The 14017-nt window shown below is 37.0% G+C and overlaps 1 long non-coding RNA gene across 2 annotated transcripts; it reads left to right on the top strand.

Annotated features, from left to right (window-relative positions):
- Positions 1–3349: 3349 nt before the first annotated feature.
- On the top strand, positions 3350–13476 carry LOC126796081 (uncharacterized). 2 transcript variants are annotated; one of them, XR_007672287.1, is made up of 3 exons: positions 3350–3499; positions 13116–13155; positions 13261–13476. It is a non-coding gene; the product is annotated as an uncharacterized LOC126796081 (long non-coding RNA). The 2 variants fall into 2 exon arrangements; XR_007672286.1 differs by lacking the exon at positions 13116–13155 and adding an exon at positions 4552–4591.
- Positions 13477–14017: the final 541 nt, after the last annotated feature.

Genomic DNA, 14017 nt, shown 5'->3' with positions numbered 1-14017 from the left:
CTTGTTAATGTATAAGCCATATAATTTGTGTAGAAAGAAAAAGAAAAGTATCCCGTTAGCAATATTCGATCATGAGGAGAGACTACGTACACTGAGATCATCTTAATCGATTAGTTTCAGCACCATGTTACATCATACGTACATTCATAAGCCAGAATATATCAATATATGAACCAACTCTTGAAATCACCCGAAATTTTCTTTATGGTTTACAAGCATACGCGGTATTGTGGTAATGTAACTACATGTGAATATGTGATCGATGGTCCTCAAATTTGTATCATTTTGTCATCAATGACTGTAACGACAATGCCATTGCAAAACATTCAAAGTTTCGATTGATCGAGGAGGAGTTGAAATGACTTTCTGATTGTATTATTTCCAATAATATATGTAATTACATCCTCTAATCAATGGATTATTCATTTGACAAAATGAAATGAAGAATCAATGGAGGACTAGCTGCCATCTATCATCCCAAATTCGATCAGGGCCCCATTAGTCTCAGACTATTACATATGAAGATCCTCTTTTAGAAATATTTACGTGTCATGTAGAGTAAAGAGAATACATATACAGGGCTTTTTCTTCAAAGACTGGTCCATGCCGATATAACTCGATCTACTCCCATTTTCCAGTTGTGTACCTATATATGATTATATCCTTCCTTCATTCCCAGATCTCTCCCCAAGTTTCATTGTCAATTTCATCACCTGAATCATCTCTAGCTTGAGGTTTTAATGATTCATTTATGATTGGACAAGGTAATAAGGTAATTATCCTGCATTACCATCATGGATACCAGAAAATTTTATAGGCTGAGGACGATGCCACAGGTGTTTAGGGTCAAATGATCACGGAACTAAAGGATCGATGGGATTGCTTGTTTTGTTAAAAATTCTGGTGTCGATCACTCCATGTGTAGATAGTAAGTGTCAGAATTCAACTTAGACATAGAAGGCTCTTGCAGATAACGAAAGAAATGAATTATGCAAAAACTTCCTAAAATCTAAGACCAACTCTAAATCATAAAGGAAATTGTAATTTAGAAGCCATAATATGAAATCCAGAAGAACTAGAACCAGAACCGGCCTTAGAAAACCTTAACTTTGACTAAGAGACTTTAATTGCCACTATCAGAACCACCACACGTAGAGGGTGCTTCTCCAAGAACACTAAGAATCTCAGTCAGAGGCTAGGTTAGGGGGTCTTTTCCATTAAGAACCATTTTGTTGAGGACCAATTTGATTCACCCACTTTTCGATCTCATGTTCATATCTTGACCGTTTAGTTTTTAAATATATATGAGTAGATCATGCATGCAAAATTTCATCAAAATTGACAATCGTTAAGACATTCTTAAATATAATTTAGTCATTATGAACTTGAACGGTTTATATTGAACTTGAACGGTTTATATTTGACAATTTTAGTTAGTTCACTCATTTGATCTAATTTGATATTTTAACGTTCACTAAATTTACTGAAAATTTGTATATCTAATCTATATTTATATACATATTATCTAAACGGTTGAGATGAAAAAATATAATCGAAAAATAGGTCTAATTAACAATTCATTAGAAAGTCTTCAACTAATTATCAACAAAATAGTTCTAATTAGAAAATCTCCTGCTAGGTTAGGCTCGAATAAGCTAAATTTCGGTGCTAACGAAAGACCGAAAATTCAATAGAAATTCTAAGATATATACATATATTTGCATATTGCAATAACTTAGATTCTCTCTCTCTCTCTCTCTCTCTCTCTCTCTCTCTCTCTCTCTCTCTCTCTCTCTCTCTCTCTCTCTCTCTCTCTCTCTCTCTCTCTCCGCTCAAAGGCTTTTATCTTCTTCGGTCGTTTTTGGGTTTCTCCTATTTCTTTCTCCAATTAACAAAAAATAGTGGTTGTACGTTTTCGCATTGCGCGCAAAAAAAAATATACCTTGTGGCCAGAATCCACAATGATCGATCAATATATTTTACTTGGTTTAGAAATGAAATTATACAACTGCTAAGTGCTAAATAGCTAGGTCACTGTCATCATACATTCGATCATAATGCAACATTTATGTGTAAATATTCGGATTTGTCTACTATACATCTCATGCATGTTATACATCTTACATCTGACAGTTGATAACGGTTATTATTTTTTCTACCCTACTTACAAAACAATGTCGACTATCAGATGTGAGATATATATATATATATAACATGCATCAATGTATACTAGAATTTTCCGAAATGTTCATATACGTAATACTGGATGAGGAAATCAATCATAGTCGATAGAGTTCGCATATCATTAGTCGAATATTATTTCAAGACTACATATGGGACTGTTGCAAAGACAAACTCCAAATAAGTGAAGCTGGTAGTACTGACCATCACAGTGAACACTTACAATCGATCGATCGATCAAATGTTCGCAGCTTCAGCAGCTCGAAGATAGTAGATATTATTCGTGGATTGTTTATCTCGTACATCGATCGAAAACTGATAGACAAAAATAGACACTAGTTTGACGTACGATTATTGTTTGACACTAAGTAGGGACCATTGATATCAATATCATCATATGTTGCTCCGTCATAACTACCAGTAAAGGGGTATTAAAACAAACTGCTGACAGCGGTACTCAATTGCTGACAAGACCTCAACATGTTCATCAGTCATCACCGGCCGGGCAGTTCATTCGTAACTCCATCTGCCAATTCAATTCTCAACGATCTATGCTCCACTATAGTTAATGTACCAAACTACCAATATTGGATAGCTGCATGTATATCTGATCAGTTGGTAGAGTTCGGGCCGGTATTGAACATTCAAGGGCATAGTGCAAAATTTGAAATGGAAATTACATAACAATAACTATAAAAAGAAGAAAATGATATTCGATTTTTCATTGAGATTTTGCTCTAAATTAGCGGCATTGACTAAATTTTGTGGTTCCTTAATAAACAAGATCCCTTTTTTGAGATATGAATTGGTTAACTGTTTCTTCTATTTTCTTGAGTTTAGTGGGTATACACTACAAAAAAAGGTAGCAAAGCCCACGATTTTGGGCACGTATTTAAACGAATCGTGAAAGAATCACTGTTCTGCACTGTGGGTGTAGTGCCCCCACCTCCAAAGTCTATATATTGTCACATTTTGATACTAAACGTGGGAAACAGTAACTTTTGTTCTGACACCATCACACTACAAATATATATCTTATAATTTCTTCCCTTTAACTGCTACAATTATGCCAATATCGTGAAATTACGCTCCACTATTCTGTGCATTCGTGGGGGTCTTAAAACACTTAAATTAAACACGGGCATAGCAGAGAACCAATAGTGCGGCTTCTCTCTCAATTTCTAGATCCCTTTTCTAGTTTCTATTAACCCTAGAAATGGATTTAAACACTCTGAAATCAGCTGCTGTTATCAGAGAAATCAAGTGCAGAGAATTCTCCCACAATCGAGCGCGCCTCCTCAATTACTCTTCCGAAATCGTGAGTTCGCAGAGCTCTTATGGTCCTCTATTATTTGTCTTACTTCCATTTTCTCCCAAGGTTGTGTTTTTTTGTGCAAATCGCCAATACAGATTACCATTGCAGCTCTACAATTGTGTTTTTTTTTTGTAGTATATTGGGGTTATATTGTATTGATCAATTATACATATAGTGAATTTTCTGTTGAACTTATTTATTGTTGAATCTCAAATCAGTATTCAGGATTTGATCTGGGTCTCTGATGTGTTGCATCTTCGGTTTTTTCTTCATTTTATGGGTGATGGATCGATTAGCATGATTCAAGGTTCATATTTAATGATATGAAGATATGTAGGGTATGTATATATGTGGCAATACTTGATCAGTTTGATCTTGGTAGTATTTCGAAAGAGAAACCCTGGCTCTTGCTTTTATCGAGTTGGCAGTATGATTCCTGGCTGTAATTGGCATGTTGGTCTTTTTCAGGTTTGGACTTTCTATTTTTTGGTCACGTCAACTGTATATATAAATTGTTGGTGTTATAAGGATGGTGTACAATTTACTTGGATAGTTTCTTATTGCAATACAAGTGGGTGCAATGCAAGCCTTGCTCATCTTCTCTTTGCTCCTCTCTTGTTTCTCGTGTTTTTCCATTTTTGCTTTGACAGCTTGTATAACTCAATCGATGTTGGCTGAATATTGACATCTCTTTTCATTTTAGCACTTAGCCTCTAGCATTTAATTTTTGCTCTGCAATGTTGAGGCTCCTATACTTTTTGTTTACTTGGCATACCATACCAAATCTTCGATACCAGATCCACTTTCTCTATCTTATTCTAGAAAAGATGATATCTTCTAATTTTTCTTACAGATCTATTTATCTCTCTCAAGTGAACCCCCAACCAACGCAGATTCAGTACATACAGTGTCGATCATCATAGCTAAATCTCTAACAAGTACTGTTTGGTCGGTTTGGATGATGAACCCTCGTTTGAAGGAAGATTTCATGATTTATTTCTCTGTTGTGATAAATTTGGGAATCCTTTATAACTTTTGTTTAATTTGGGTTGCAGAATCTTTCAGGTAAAGGCAGACTTAACCTAAAAAGAGATGGTAGTTCCTTGAATTTTGGGACCAAATGATTATATTGTTCTTCTGATGTTTAAGCAACACTTCTGGAGTTCTGGAAATTTTAGGTCTACTCTTTACATTTTGCAGGAATATAACTAGGTTGGATGGATGACTCTCCTCATGCTGTTAGTGTTCAGCTGAAGCAGATGTTTGGATTTTAGACATCATATCACTAAGTTGAAATTTCATTATTTTAAACCTCTTTAATGGTAATTGTATAAACATCCCAATGTGAAGGCCATGATGACAAGAAGTGGCAGGCTATTAGATGTTCCATTGCAGCCAATCAAGAAGGCCATGCCTTCTAAAGACAAAGAGGCCGAGAATTTCAATGCAAATGACCAAGAGAAGGACCCTGCCTCCTCTGAGGTCAATGATGTCGTGCCTCTTCCCACAAGTGATCATGACGCGCATGACAAAGGTAAGGATCCTAACTCTAGTGGTTTAGTTTCAACTAATGCCCTTCCTCGTGTTCCCTTCCCCAATAGATTTGCAAAGCAAAAGAAGAATGACTCTGATCAAGTCATGCTCGACATTTTCAAAAAGGTGGAAGTGAATATGCCTCTTATTGAATGCATACAACAGAATCCTAGGTATGCTAAGTTTTTGAAAGAATTGTGCACTAATAAGAGGATGACTCGAGAGAAGGAGGTTGTCACAATGAGTGAGACGGTTTCTGCCGTGCTCCAACGGAAGCTACCACCAAAGCTTAAGGATCCAGGGAGTTTTTCTATCCCTTGTACAATCGGAAACATGACATTTGAAAAGATAATGTTAGACTTAGGTGTATCGATCAATGTAATGCCTTACTATATTTATGAGGATCTAGGTCTAGGTGATTTGAAACGAGATAATGTTGTGATTCGATTGGCAGATTGTTCCAACAAAGTCCCTTTGGGCTATGTTGAAGATGTTCTTGTGCATGTTTCGAGCTTGATATTCCCTGCGGACTTCTATGTCCTTGACATGGAGCCAACTGAAGGAGATGACAAGGAGGTCCCTATTCTGTTGGGGCGTCCCTTTATGAGGACTGCAAGAACGAAGATTGATGTGTTTAGTGGATCACTCACCTTTGAGTTCGACGGTGAAGTGATTAGCTTCAACATCTTTGAAGCTATGAGGTATCCCCTTTCGGAATTAAGTGATTGTTTTTCAGTTGACATTCTTGATTCCCTTGCAGATAACTATCTAGATACCTTGGCACATGACGAGTTGGCACTCACCATTGCCCAAGGGGCCGGATTTGCAAGTGATGGCTCCAACATTTCTGAGTTGGAAGCCAATGATGCCGTGCCATCATTTGTACTAGAGAATGTGGCCTCTCTTGAGGTTTCGCCACGTGAGGTAAGTTATGTCTCTCCTAGTCCAATTCTCTTAACTACTAACAAGAATCTTCCTTCTGTGGTGCAAGCCCCAAAGCTTGATCTTAAGGTTCTTCCGGACCACTTGAAGTATGCATTTTTGGGAGATGAGGATACATTGCCAGTGATCATTTCCTCTACACTCAACGAGGAACAAGAAGAGAGATTGATTGAAGTGTTAAAGAGACACAAGACGGCAATATGATGGACCCTAGCCGACATCAAAGGAATCAGCCCTACCATGTGTGTGCATCGAATTTTGCTTGAAGATGGTGCCAAACCAACCAAGGAATGTCAAAGACGCCTTCACCCACCAATGATGCAAGTTGTAAAGAATGAAATCACTAAGTTGCACGACTGTGGCGTGATCTACCCCATCTCGGATAGTAGGTGGATCTCTCCCATTCAAGTTGTGCCAAAGAAGTCCGGAATCACGGTGGTAAAGAACAAAGAGAACGAGTTGGTGCCTCAAATGACAGTGACCGGTTATAGAGTGTGTATCGACTATAGGAAGCTGAATGCTACAACAAGGAAGGACCATATGCCATTGCCATTTATTGATCAAATGCTTGAGAGGTTAGCTGGTCATTCTTTCTATTGTTTCCTTGATGGATATAGTGGATACAATCAAATTAGTGTTGCGGAAGAAGATCAAGAAAAGACTACGTTCACATGCCCTTTTGGTACGTTTGCTTATCGTCGCATGCCTTTTGGTTTATGCAACGCTCCAGGTACGTTTCAACGCTGCATGTATCACATTTTCTCTGAGTATATTGGTTCTAAAATTGAAGTTTTCATGGATGATTTTTCTGTTTATGGTGAAAATTTCGAAACATGCCTAGAGAATGTTGAACTTGTGCTCAAACGTTGTGAAGAAACTAACTTGGTTTTGAATTGGGAGAAATGTCATTTCATGGTCACACAAGGCATTGTCTTAGGCCATATTGTTTCATCTAGAGGAATTGAGGTTGATAAATCTAAAATAGATCTTGTGCGTCACTTACCCCTCCCCACAAGTGTGAGGGATGTTCGATCTTTTCTTGGACATGCAGGTTTCTATCGTAGGTTTATCAAGGATTTTTCCAAGATTGCGAGACCAATGAGTTCATTGCTTCAAAAGGACGTTTCCTTTCACTTTGATGATGATTGCATGCATGCATTTGAGACTTTGAAGAAGCTCTTAACTTCGGCACCTATCATGGCACCACCGGATTGGTCCTTGCCATTTGAGTTGATGTGTGACGCCTCCGACTATGCAGTTGGAGCCGTGCTAGGGCAGAGGAGGGACAAGCAGCCCTATGCCATCTATTATGCCTCACGAACACTCAATGATGCTCAACAAAACTACACCACAACCGAAAAAGAACTTCTTGCCGTGATCTTTGCTTTAGATAAGTTTCGTTCTTACTTACTTCAATCCAAAGTTATTGTTTACACTGACCATGCAGCCTTGAAGTACTTAATGATGAAAAAGGATGCCAAACCAAGATTGATTCGATGGATTCTCTTGCTCCAAGAGTTCGATCTCGAGATCAAGGACAAGAAGGGCAGTGACAATGTTGTGGCGGATCACTTGAGTCGTTTGGTGAGAGATGCCGAGCCCTTGGCTATCCAAGAGAGCTTTCCGGATGAGCAACTCTTTCGAGTTGAGGTAAGTGAGCCATGGTATGCAGATATTGTCAATTATCTTGTTTCTAAGCAATTTCCGGATACTTTATCGCATGCTCAAAAGAATAGACTCAAGGCTTTAGCTAAGTATTATGTTTGGGATGAACCATATTTGTGGAAACATTGTGCTGATCAAATCATTAGGAGGTGTGTCCCTGAATCTGAACATCATTCTATACTTACTTTTTGCCATTCTGAATCTTGTGGAGGACATTTTGGTTCACGTAGGACTGCTCTAAAGGTGTTAGAATGTGGTTTCTTTTGGCCTACGATTTTTAACGATGCATATCATTTTTGCATGACTTGTGATAGATGCCAACGCATGGGAAATTTAGGATCTAGAGATCAAATGCCTATGACACCGATTATATATGTTGAAATATTTGATTGTTGGGGCATTGATTTCATGGGACCTTTTCCTAACTCAAATGGTTTCTTGTACATACTCGTTTGTGTTGATTATGTTTCGAAATGGGTGGAAGCAAAAGCCACCCGTACTAATGATTCTCGAGTTGTTGCAGATTTCCTTCGTTCTAACATTTTCTCTAGGTTTGGTATGCCGAGAGTTATCATTGGTGATGGAGGATCTCACTTTTGCAACCGGACCATTGAGGCGTTGTTGAAGAAGTATGGAATCAAGCATAAGGTTGCTACGCCTTATCACCCTTAAACAAGTGGACAAGTGGAGCTATCTAATCGTGAGATCAAGAAATTTTGGAGAAGTCTGTTGGACCATCACGCAAGGATTGGTCTCAACGATTGGATGATGCTCTTTGGGCCTATAGGACGGCATACAAGACTCCTCTTGGCATGTCACCATTTCGATTAGTCTACGGCAAGGCGTGCCATCTTCCTGTGGAGCTTGAACATCGTGCATGGTGGGCTGTGAAGAATTTTAACATGGACATTGATGAGGCCGGATTGCATAGGAAGTTACAATTGCATGAGCTTGAAGAGATTAGAAATGAGGCCTATGATTCGGCAATGGTTTACAAGGAGAAGACTAAGACATTCCATGACCGCATGATTAGGAAGAAACACTTTGTCGTTGGGCAAAAAGTTCTTTTGTTTAATTCTCGACTTAGATTGTTTCCGGGCAAGCTCCGTTCTAGGTGGCTTGGACCGTTTGTTGTTACTAATACTTTTCCTTCTGGTGCTATTCAGATCAAAAGTATCGTGCATGGAAAGGAATTCACGGTCAATGGACATCGCTTGAAGCCGTACTATGAGAATTTTTTGGAGCATAACGTGGAGGAGACGTCTCTCCTTGATCCTACGGCAAGCAAGTGATGCTTTGAAGATAGTCTAGGCTATAGACTCTAAACTTAAGCCAATGAAGGAGCCATCAATGAGTGTTTGCATCCCTTATTTCTTTTTAATTTTTGTTGCTTATCATATTGTACATCGAGGGCAATGTAAGTTTCAAGTGTGGGGTGGGGTATACATCATTCGTTGTATTCTATTGTTTGATGTTTATGTGTTTCGATTTTGTTATTTTGATTTTCAATTTTTAGTGTTATTTTCGGTTTTGTTTTTCGATTCTAAGTTGTTTTTTGTTTGTTTTTGAGTCTTAGGTATGCCTTTAACTGTCTAGGATGAGTTGATCTTTGAATGATTGGTTGAAAGATGATCACAAGATTGGAAATTGAACTTAATTGCAATTTGATGGTTAATCGATGTGTAGAGATTGTACGAACATGTAATAGATGAGGATTTTGAAGCTTAGGTACATAATGAGCATGTTCCCTACTTGTTTGAATTCATGTAACCTATGTGAGTTTCGAGCCATATATGTGTTTTTTTTTGGAGAGTTTAATCTATCATTTCTTGGCTATATAACCTCATTACATCTATTTTGATCAATTCATATGCCATAGAATTGCAATGAACTAGAGAATGCTAGAACTTACTTTGTGAAACTTTCAAAACTTTTATCATAATATACTCTGATTTTGAAAAGGATTGTTGGATCTTTTTAGGACTCCACCACTTAAACCAAAAAGCCGTATGCCTTATTTGAGCCCTGCTTGGGACACCTTAGTATTAACCCATTTGAGCTTACGTTAAACCTTTTTTTTCATCACCAGCATGTTAATATCCTTGCTTAGTATAGTTATATCTCTACCTTGTTCTCAAAGCTTGGCAGAGCCAATTTCTTGGTGTTAATATGGATGGAGTGATGATTCGATTCAAGTGTGGGGTTATGCTATCTATGTATTTGTGCCTTAAGAAAAAGGTGAAAAGAATGAAGAAAAAATAGAAAGATGCCGTGAGAAGAAGAAAAAAAAAATACATGAACACGGCTTGAAAGAAAAAATATATATATACAAAAAAGTTACGGCATAGCTATGTTTGATGTGAATTTGGAGTTGTAATGTATTTGTTGAAGGCTCAATAATGTTGTACTTTAGCCTTTGTTCGTTTTCACAATGTTTAAAGTGAAGAATGGGTCCAACATGATAAAATTGGCCCTTATTTTATGGAGTATGGCGACATAAGGTGAATGATTATTGCTCTGCTAAGTCTTAAGGATGACATTTGTGATTCCTTTTCCTTGAAAAATGATATCCTTACCGAGCCTAAGCCTACCTTTTATAAAGATCCGCATGATTCTTAAAATGAGTAGCTCTTGATCTGTGGAGTTTGTTTCATGAGTAAGCATATGGTTTTGGTTTATTTGTGCATATGATTGGTATCTTTCATGAGGTTTTCGAATTCACTATGTGTTCATAACTCTTATGTGTGAAAAGCTTTTAAGCATGTGACATGTTCTTGAGAGAAAATATTCGGAGTGCATATCCCTTGTGAGTTGAATTTGAACTTGTTTTGAACATGTTGAGCTTAATATCACCTATGTTTTCTATCTTGTCTTACTTGTTCTGCGAGATCACATGTTTATTAACCATTAAATTCATTCTATCTATTTCGATTAAGTGTTATTCTTGATGCTATGAGTTTGAAGATCGCTGAGACAAAATGTTGAAGGCATTATAGTTGAGTCATTAGTTTAGTTGTTTTGATTTTTGTTTTATGTTTTTGTTTCCCTTTTCTATTATTTGCTAAGGGACTAGCAAAGTTCAAGTGTGGGGTTGTTGATAGGAGCACAAAGTGTGACGTTCTTAATGTGATTATGCCCTATTCTTACTCTTTGTTACCTCTTATTTAGTATGTTTTAGTTTCTTTTGTAAGAATAAGTGTCTAGGTAGAGCTTATATCAATTATGAGTGAATTGATGATGAAATCGTGCTAAGTGTTAATAATCCTTGTTGAGATATGATTCCTTGTTCGAGTAGGATTCATCCTTTCATATTTCTTTATTTCTAACATACTTATTCTTATTAGGAAATACAAATCCATGTTGGAGAAGGAAAGCAATCCTAGTTCCACAAGGAAAGAGAAGATTTGCACTTAAAAGCCCAATCAATGCAAGAATGAAAATGCTGTCAAGATTCGTCGTCCAACTTCGACGGGCTCCCCTGGATAGCTCCGATTGCGTTAGAAGACGTACCTTATATGGATCAAAAGGATTTTGAGTCTAGTTTCTGTAGGATTTGGAATCAAATCAATATCTTATTCCTACAGGGAGATATGACCAAATCATTACTCGAAGGTCAGGTGAGCTCGGCGGAATTATCTCAGCCATTGATTTGCTTTTGATCCAAGGGTTATGAGGGAAACTTGGGACCTTGTTTGTCCTGCATATAGAGCACAAATATGATCAGAATCTCCATAAATCCCTGCACCAAAGAATGTCAAAGAAGGCATGCAGCAAATTAAATGAAAAGAGGCAAGAAAGTCAAAGAAGGCATGCAGCAAATTTAATGAGGAGAGGTAAGAAAAGTCAAACATGGCTGCAACAATTAAGACTTTTGCTGCCTCCCTAATTCAAATGAAGAAATTTGTGCAAAAGAAATCAGCATTAAAGGAGGAAGAAGATATGCAATTAATGCAAAAGATATGCAATCCTTATAGAAATCAGAATTCTGGCACTGCAGATCATCCAACTTTGACGAGCTCTCCTGGACAGCTCAAAAGGTTTGAGAAAATCTACCTTATATGGATGAAAAGCCACGGAAGTCTAGTTGAATTTGCCAGTTGGAATCATCTCAATATCTATTTTCTAGAGAAAGTTATGTCCACAACAAGGGACAAAGGTCAGATCTGCCGAATCTTGGAAACCTCAACCAATTTGGTTTCAACTTTGTGGACTTTGTGGCCATCCTCCCTTGGGTTTCCTCCTCTATATATAGCACCTCAATTCCACAGAAAAAGATCATCAACCTTGTGCACATACTAGCCAAAGCTCTACCAAATTTCATACTCACCCATTCAAGAAATCCTAAAACCGATTCCACCATTCTCCACCAATCCTTAGCCTTCAAGCACGCTTGTGAAGAGGTTCCATCCCCTTGGAAAGCCACGGCTACACCTTGTGAGATCGCTTGATTGATAAAGTGTAACCATGATTCTCTCTATGTTTATTTCGGTTTTTGGTTTTTCTTGTTCTTGGTTGTGTATGTGTTTTGGTCATTGTAAACTTATTTCGATTTTGTTTATGAGATAGTTACTTGTTTCAAATTATATAAAGTTTCGATTTTAGGTTTGTAGTTCTATGATTTTAGTTTATGCCGTGACATGTCTTTGTGTGATTTCGAGAGTATCTATGTGTTATGTATACGCTTGTAGCATGATATTTAGGTTGTTGGATTTATGACTTGTGCTATGAACATGTTTATCTTTTCTATGTGATTTTCGAAATTGCATGATTGGGGGTTAAGAGGTGACATGCTTAATGAATTCAATATGCGTGGCTTTGAAGTTACATGGTAGGATAAGTATGTTAGATTTCGATTAAGACCGCTTGGAATGAATCGAATGTGTTAAGTGTCTATGTGTTTAGGTTACTGCTTAGGACCCTAAGTGCATGATCCAACCTTAGTTATTCATGATAGTGTCTCGGTAAGACTGTTAAAGGAGGACTAAAATCTGATTTTCGTTAGCTTTGTATGATTTGTTTTGGTAATGTATTATGTGTTGGTTGGTTGATCACATGTATATATTAGTTTAGGTTTATTTTATGTTTGATCCGAAATATATCTCAAATCTTTGAAACACTCATGAATTCGTTGATAAATGTTTGTGATTCTTTACCCTGGTTGGATCCCCGGTTTGTGAACGATACCCTCTTGCTTTATACTACTAACGATGCTTACAGGGTTAATATTGATCTCGAGTAATCGAACCGATCAATGATATCTTCTAATTTTTCTTACAGATCTATTTATTTCTCTCAAGTGAACCCCCTACCAACGCAGATTCAGTACATACAGTGTCGATCATCATAGCTAAATCTCTAACAAGTACTGTTTGGTCGGTTTGGATGATGAACCCTCGTTTGAAGGAAGATTTCATGATTTATTTCTCTGTTGTGATAAATTTGGGAATCCTTTATAACTTTTGTTTAATTTGGGTTGCAGAATCTTTCAGGTAAAGGCAGACTTAACCTAAAAAGAGATGGTAGTTCCTTGAATTTTGGGACCAAATGATTATATTGTTCTTCTGATGTTTAAGCAACACTTCTGGAGTTCTGGAAATTTTAGGTCTACTCTTTACATTTTGCAGGAATATAACTAGGTTGGATGGATGACTCTCCTCATGCTGTTAGTGTTCAGCTGAAGCAGATGTTTGGATTTTAGACATCATATCACTAAGTTGAAATTTCATTATTTTAAACCTCTTTAATGGTAATTGTATAAACATTTTTCGAGATGAAAATCTTATATTACATGAAAGAATTGTGTGGTAGCAATCTCATTTTAATATATAATTATTAGTTATTATATTTTATGATTGATCAGTTGAATGCTTGTTTTTGCTGCATAGAAGTAAAATTGATAGATTGATTACTGCAAATTAGGACTATAAATCAATTTGTATATATTTTTTATTATTCTGAAAGCCTCATTTTTGCTAAAACGTGGGATAGTCTTACTACTTTCATTGAGGTGGGTCCCTTCTGTTATTTACCACGTAATTGCAGTATTTGTGCCTTTGTTGAGCAATAGTCACGGCAGCAAAGCCCACGTTATTTTAAAATGTCCCCATTTAAAAATGTGGGGAATGAGGTCAATGCCCATGAATGAGGAACGTGGGTACCGTCAAACTTTTTTGTAGTGATATATTTTCTAGTATGAGCGAGTCATTGAGATATATAGATAATTATTAAGAATTGTGGGGAGTTTCTAATGTTTCTACACAAATATTAAGTTAGGATATCAAATTTTTGATTAAAAATTATAATAAATGCTAATTTAGAAAAACAAATTCAAAACTAAAGTGTGAGTACTGTTGGGTTTTAAACACAAGACGTTTGCAAACT

This window comes from Argentina anserina, chromosome 5, assembly GCF_933775445.1.
Source record: "Argentina anserina chromosome 5, drPotAnse1.1, whole genome shotgun sequence".
Classification (NCBI taxonomy): domain Eukaryota; kingdom Viridiplantae; phylum Streptophyta; class Magnoliopsida; order Rosales; family Rosaceae; genus Argentina; species Argentina anserina.
The sequence above is the reverse complement of the archived record's forward strand: the minus strand, read 5'-3'. Positions and strand labels throughout refer to the sequence as shown.